Source organism: Ornithodoros turicata, unplaced genomic scaffold (assembly GCF_037126465.1).
Source record: "Ornithodoros turicata isolate Travis unplaced genomic scaffold, ASM3712646v1 Chromosome21, whole genome shotgun sequence".
Taxonomy (NCBI): Eukaryota; Metazoa; Arthropoda; class Arachnida; order Ixodida; family Argasidae; genus Ornithodoros; species Ornithodoros turicata.
The window spans coordinates 1,812,055-1,819,396 of record NW_026999337.1 but is presented as its reverse complement, the minus strand read 5'-3'; the positions used below and the strand labels follow the sequence as shown (position 1 = coordinate 1,819,396).

Below are 7,342 nucleotides of genomic sequence, written 5' to 3'. Positions count from 1 at the left end.
TTCCCTTCATTTTACGAGAGCTTTGTGAGGTATGTTCGCACAAACATAATTGTGCTTACAGTGTCAAGACTGCATTTTTTATGTATAAAAGCTTGGAAAACAAGCTACAAATAGCGCTGATTGGCACATGATTTAAGACTTAACGACGACAGAGGAGTACAAAGACAAAACACTGTGAACGCAGTGGAAAAATCAGTTCGTCGATAAGGCTGAAACGGTATGGCTGATAAAGCGTTGTGTTATCCTTTCGGTGCTCGAGGATGCTGCTGATCTTGCGTGCTTTTTTCCTTTCTAGCCATTCCTCGTAATAAAGGTTGAAAGTATGACGTTTAGCATGTTTTGTCTCTGTACTCTTCCGTCGTCATCAAGTGTTCAGTCAAAAGCTTGCTATATGGGTATTTTACATCAGTAGTGCAGCACTAAAAAAAATTGTGATGGTTCTGGGAGAACTTCACATAGGGAGGAGAATTTCACACCTTTTCCAAATGCACAAGTTGCGACTTCTGGTGTTTGATTTCTCCGGCTTCAATCAAAGTTGCTAGTTGTCCCTGTCAAATGAAAATTTTAAATCTGCCTCTATATTCCATATCCACTTGTCAATGGTTATCTTGTACTGTCTAATAATGCCTTTTGTGCATGACTTTCCTGCAAGAGGATGCTTTATCTCCACAGCACCACACCAGAAGGCACTACAGTTCCACTCCACAGGGAAAAAAAGTACATAGTCTTTGGGAGCTTTCTGCTCCAGCTCTTTCGACTATGCCAAACGTGCTACACTCCAGCTAAGGCAACCTTAAGTTCAGAAGGGACATTTCTGACAGTCAACTGCAGCTGTTCCAATGGACACCACCGTATCGACCAGCCAGCCAACCATAAATGGGAAAGCAGTTGGGAACCTTCTGCTCTCAGCTTCCATCCAATTCACTGGAGCAAGTCCAGCTCAAGTGCTCAGACTGCTTCGGCACATGGCAGTGCAGGTATAATAGGTATAATAGGTAATATAATGCAGGTATACAAATGCAAAGTATATGAAATAAATTAACATAAGCACTGTCATTACCTGTAGGTGATGTGTGACAGGACTTTCTTTAACTACCAGAGAGGTTGTCTTCTTCCAGGTGTTGAAAAGGTAAGCTACAGTTTATAAATCAGGTGACACAAAGTATGGGTATATCGTACAGACTTCATTTGTCACCTTGGTAGATGTTTCTGTTTGTGTTGCGACATGACTCCTCTCTAAGGGGTATTTGCTCACCTTGCAAATTTGCAGTATTGCATATCATAGCAATCACAATAGAAATGTATTCCGTGATAAAGGTGTGGATGAAGCAGCAGCAACAGATGCTGACAGGGCACGCCATTTAATTAGTTGGAGATGGCCGCTGCGATTCACCAGGGTTCAGCGCAGAATACATGACGCACTCCTTCCTCGTGGCGTCACTGAACGAAATTGTTCACAGTGTTCAAGTTCAAGTTGGACAGGTACGGTGTTAACATATTTTCATATGCCTACCACTTGCAAACTACAATGGCGTATCTACTGAGAAGTAAACTGGAGAAACGGCAATAAATTAAGATTAATTAATGACATTACACATTTGTGCTGCGTTTACAAAATGTTATAGTTAAGAATATTTGCATTGGTTACGATGCACTGCCTCCGACCCCTAAAGCCTCTTTTTTTTCCCTAAGTATTGCAAGCCAACATTGTGTTCTATGAGACGTATCTGTATTCCTAATGTTTTTGCAAACATGATTTTACAGTCTGAGGAAGTACGAAGCAGTGTCAGCATGGAGACGCACCCACTCGTGACAGGCCTGGCTGATCTTGAAGCGTTGGACATGAAAATCGTGCCCCTAACAACTGGTAGCCATCCTGCCATTCGTAAGCACATGCGAACTCAGAAACCTGACATAAAACACAGCTTCGACATTTCATACGTGGCTAAAGGCAGCTACCATAGCGTAGTGTATACAGCATTGTGGATGTTCAATTGTGTGCCAATGTATAACGTTCATTCATGCGTCATGCACGCATGACCAAATACATTTGTGCTAACACTACAAAGGAATATCGCTGTTATTGTTCCAGTAATGAAAGCTTGTGCCCCAGTAGATACAATACACTGCATTATGTCGTATAGGCCTCAAGAAAAAAATGGCTGCTACTAGTAAGCGACGTGGTCTTGGAAAGATTGGGTTCTGGATCCAGTCAGCAACAACCACATGTACTGGTGTGCTGCAACGAGTGGCCTTATCGAGGTATGTGGCCACAATTGTCTCGACGCGAAACCACAAATTGTTATTATCCAAGTATGTGCTTGGGAACAAATATTGGCTTGGTGCATGGAATGGTGCATTCCTAGTATTCCTCTTCTTAGGAATAGCATTGAACTGCGAATAATATAAGCAATTATTCTATTGTTGTGCCCTGAACGATGACATTAGCAATTGTATCGTGAAGTTTGTCATGACTGTGGCAAACCTGCATGTACATGTCTCTCTTGTAATAGTGAGCGGACACGAGATAGATGCTGCCTGTCACGAGTGTAATTGTCTGTGTGAATGTGAGGGTGACTAAGCAAATTGCCATAATTCGAGTGATGTTTCTCATGTTATAGATGTAAGGGGGTCAGTATAATCCAAAAATAGACACACTATTTGTTGTGTTGAACCGTATTTATTTTGCAGAATTGAGTCCAAGAGTGTGTTTTAATTAGGGCTTGTTTGCAAAAGTGTTGTTCAAGATGTTGCCAGAAATGTTCTGTGATCTATTGCCGCTACAGATAAAAGATATTAGATTTGTCCATCAGATGTTTATCTTGATACAGTTTTTATTTATTATTTTGCAAATAATGTAGACTGAGGAATTCCAACTTTTGAAGCCCGTGTAGGACGTAGAAGGAAATGCCTGTCTAATGCGTGTGACAGCACAGCCTGGGAGGATTTTTCGGTTATCTTGTTCCAATATCCCCAGATCCAAAGTGTAAACTGCCTATAAGCAGCAAAGCAAAACCTTCTACAAAGAGAACTCATAGTAATTAGTCCTCATACCAATTGCTCCAGCCAATGCAATAGTCACTACAGTCATCTCCCAGGAATAGCCAGCATACTAAAGGACATGCCTAATATGAGCTAATGACTGCACTCTCCGTCTTGAGAAAGCCTAAGTGACACAGAAATGTAACCCCAACACACTGCAAATCTCGTCTGCGAAACAATGTGCTTGGAGCATATGCAAGTTTATCCTCATAAGATTGAATCTCTGTGCTAGATGCAAATTGTGAGTATCGAATCATGGATAAGATCATCTCTTGAAGCTACAAAGCACACACACACACGCTCATTGTAAATGTTTATATGCAACATTTGCGATTCGGTATGTACGGTAATGTACTGTAATCTCTATAAATTTTTGGTAAGCATACTTGTATTGTTTCTCCAGTGGCATTGATGCATTCTTGTCGAGTGGCTCGCAGAATGCCACAGAAAGCACTTCCGTGTCTAAGCATAATACGCCGAAGTAGTTGTGTTACGTTATGCATCCTTTTGGTTGCTTTTGTTGCACCTCGGTGTAATCCTGGCAGCACACGCATTCTTGCACCATCGGCATGATTACGCACCTTAGGCACTGACACCTACGGATATAAACAAGGATGAGTGAGCTACATCTGATCTACACTTCGTGAAACAACTGCAGAATAATCTCAAACAAGTGATACAGATTATAACAGAAGCAGTGCAGTAGAGCACAGTCTGTGCTATTACACTAAATGCTAAAAACCTCAATATGTAGTACTGAGATGTTTCATTTTAACATACCAACCATGATTCATAGGTGCCGATACACCAGAGAGACTCCTTTATGGTGAGCTAGCTCCTTTCGTCGTCCTCGTCGTCGTCTTCTGACAGAGACTCCGACAAGTCGCCTGCACTTTCTCGAAGTGGTTCATCCTCATATGGCCACATAGCGAATTATTGGCTGAGGCGAATAAGTCTGTTTTGGAGTTCTGACAGCGATTGCCGGTCCATGTGCGCGTAAAACGAAAGCAGTCCTCCGACGGTGTTCTCCGACCCTGACCGCTGTACAAGTGCCGACGTTGCCGTGTAAACGGAAAGCTCCTCCCTCATTAGTAGCGTCCACGTCGTCATGGCAACGGCGAACCGCTTACTTCCTTAGTTTCACCTGTAACGTCACCAGAAAAACTGGTGAGGAGGTGGAGAGCCGACAGGGATGGAGGAGACTGCGCAGCTCGTAACATGCGGAGTGCAATAACTTCGTAACGGGGCATCGCTGAACGAGAATCTAAGCAACAGTTTTTTTGACTCCTCGGACATGTGACTTAGCATAGAATATGTCACCCAGTCTGGTCCTGGGGCAGTTGCTTTTACAGACGATAACGCTGTCAACACCTCTATGAAAGTAAAGGGTTGGTTATAAGCAAGCCCATCACCACCACTAAAGGGAATCGTCTGTTTCTCAGACCTCTTTTTAACTTTGAGAAACTGTTTACTATAGTGGGAAGAGCTTGAAATGCTTTCAAAGAGGCTTTCACATACTTGACCATTAACTTCTAATAGAGGGACAGAGTGATCAATATGTTCGCATCTGATTTTACGAAAGTTTATACCGAACAATTTTTGTTGGTGTGTTCGAAGATAAGGAAGTAACAAAGTTCTGTGAACAGGATCGTTTAGCTTGCTTAGGTGTCGACATGGCGTTCGCTCTTGTCTTTTAAAGAGTAAAATATTTTGTGATGATGTGGGATACCGTCGAAACCGACTCCAGGCATGACTTTGAAGTATACGGGTTTCTTCGCATTAATTCATTGTTCCACCACGGCTTAGGTCGCTTTGGCAGTTTACCAGATGTTTGTGGTATGCATTTTTGGGCTGCCTCAAGGATTACATTGGTGACAAGGTCATTAGTTGCATTGATCGTCATTGTGTGAAAAGTAATCAATGATGTAAGGAGGCAACGAGGAAGACGAGAGGGCGGGGCCACGAGCAAGAATGAAGATAGGACAGTTTTAGTGTTGGGTTCCTTCGGGAAGGAACATTACAATAGGCGATTTCAGATATTGCCCTTGTGCTCCGTACGGGGGCCATCCGTCGCCCAAGTCACGCGCATCGCGCAATGCGTCGCGGGAAATGGTTTACATTCGTGCTTGCCTGCCTGCTGCTCGAAGGAAGAAGGGAACACCGAAACCGTTTGCGCTCTTCTTCTTCTGTCTGACTCATTCAAACTAAATCCCAAGGTGCAGTGGGGCATTCGCAGCACGGCGCTCTCTGGCGGGCCATCCATGCCATTTCTGAAATCGTCTATTGGCGCAGCTGACAGTTCTAATCTGAAATGTGGGTATACATTTTCTTAGAGAGCTTGCCGGAGGGGCCGCGAGCACGGTGCTGCAGCGTCGGCGAGGGGGTCTTCGACCACAGCAACCACCCAGACCAGCCGACTCTCCTCCAGGACGTGGCAGACAAACTCAACACGGACGTCGTGTCCTCTGCAAACAAAGGGACTGTGAAGGTGGACGATTTTGACAGGCTGATCCGCTACCCTCCGCAGCAAGTTCCAACTCTTGCGGCCTACAAGCTTCCCCCGATACCACCACCATCTTCGCTGTTAGAACGTCAGCAGCGAGTGTTTCTGGACGCCCTCCGAAATATGGCTATTGGTTCAAACACTCCCCGGTCTCAAGCGTCTCCAAGTCAGTTTGACAGTACCAGAAACGCCACAACGTGGCTAGCACATTATGAACCCGCCTGTGAACGAAATGTGTGGTCGACGGACGAGCTCAAGATCGATAACCTTCGCCCCCTTTTTAGAAGGGTGCGCCAAGAAGTGGTATGCGCTGCGTTTTCTCCAGCATAAGAAATCGTCGTGGCACACTTGGAGGAAAAGCTTCCTCGCATCTTTTGGTACAGACCACTTGGCGACATGGGACGACGCCATTTCGTACAAGTACACTACGGGACCCTACGCCGAATACCACTTGGAGAAATTGCGAGTGCTTCAGTTGGCAGAACCCAGTCTCCCCGATACGTCTGTGGTTGCGCTCCTCCTTCATGGTCTTCCAAGAAATGTACAGCACATGGTGAGGATCAATGGAGCAAAGCATCCCGAGGCTCTTCCGCACTGCCTGCAAAACATTGGCGCTAACTACTATTTACTACCTCCGTCTGGCTACCCCACTCCCACTTCTTTGATTGAGGTCCCCTTCAGTCTTCGCGATACTACGGTAGTCCGTAGGAAGCCCTAACGTATCTCGGGACAAGAAGTTATGGTTAAAAGGGGAGCTGCAGTCCATGCTTGACCCCCATATAATTCGCCCGTCAACGTCACCTTTCACTTCCCCCCATCTCGATAGCGCCTAAGACTGACAGCACGTTCCACCTCTGTACGGACTACAGACTATTCAACAGGCAGACGGACATTTACCCGTTGCCCATGCCCAATATAGACGATACAATCAACGATACGGGAGGCAGCACCACCTTCTCATATATAGATCTCTGCAAAGGTTTTTGGCAGATTCCGCTGACCGAGGATACAAAGAAGTACACTGCCTTTGTAACACCTTTCGAATTATACGAATACAATCGGCTACCATTCGGATGGAAGAATTCGTCTGCCTGGTTCCAAAAGGTGATGACGGCCGTGCTCCAACCATTCATTGGCAAATTCGTCCACGTGTACATAGACGACGTCCTCATCTACTCACGGTCACAGCAGGAACATCTGGAACACCTCCACCTTGTTCTGCAAGCATTAAGTCGAGCGAACCTCCAGATCAACGTGAAAAAGATCGTCTGCTTCCAACGTAGTGTAGCATTCCTTAGACGGCTTATCGATGGCAAAACCAAGACCACCAAGGAGGAATCCGTACGCAAGATGAGGAACATGCGAAAGCCGCACGATGTGCAGTCCCTAAGAGTGTTTCTCGGCCTCGCAGGGCACTTCCGTGCCTTCCTTCAGGGTTACGCTTCCCGAACGAAATCCCTCACGGCCCTGTTGCAGAAACAAAGACCGTTCGTATGGACCGAGGAGTGCGAGTCTGCATACCAAGACCTAGTTGAAGCAATATGCTCCAACCCGATTTTAGACCTACCCGATTTCAGACTACCCTTTGAGTTACACACGGATGCTTCCCATTTTGGCACCGGTGCGGTTCTCTACCAACGGGACATCAGCCGTCCATCCCCACAGAAATTGACGGTTATTGGATACTATCGTACCCCTTTAGTACGGCCGAGCTCAACTACGCGACAACGGAAAAGGAGCTGCTGGCAGTACTTAAAGCGACCAGATACTTTAGACCATTCCTGGACGGGCGCACTT

At 45.5% G+C, this 7,342-nt stretch overlaps 2 long non-coding RNA genes across 2 annotated transcripts; one reads left to right on the top strand and one right to left on the bottom strand.

The window, feature by feature from the left end:
* Positions 1 to 688: 688 nt before the first annotated feature.
* On the top strand, positions 689 to 1,951 carry LOC135373105 (uncharacterized). The gene is made up of 4 exons (XR_010416282.1): positions 689 to 977; positions 1,067 to 1,129; positions 1,318 to 1,482; positions 1,765 to 1,951. It is a non-coding gene; the product is annotated as an uncharacterized LOC135373105 (long non-coding RNA).
* Positions 1,952 to 2,814: 863 nt separating this feature from the next.
* Positions 2,815 to 3,888, bottom strand: LOC135373099 (uncharacterized). Its single transcript, XR_010416279.1, has 3 exons — positions 3,827 to 3,888; positions 3,429 to 3,638; positions 2,815 to 3,019 (listed from the first exon to the last, which is right to left on the bottom strand). It is a non-coding gene; the product is annotated as an uncharacterized LOC135373099 (long non-coding RNA).
* Positions 3,889 to 7,342: the final 3,454 nt, after the last annotated feature.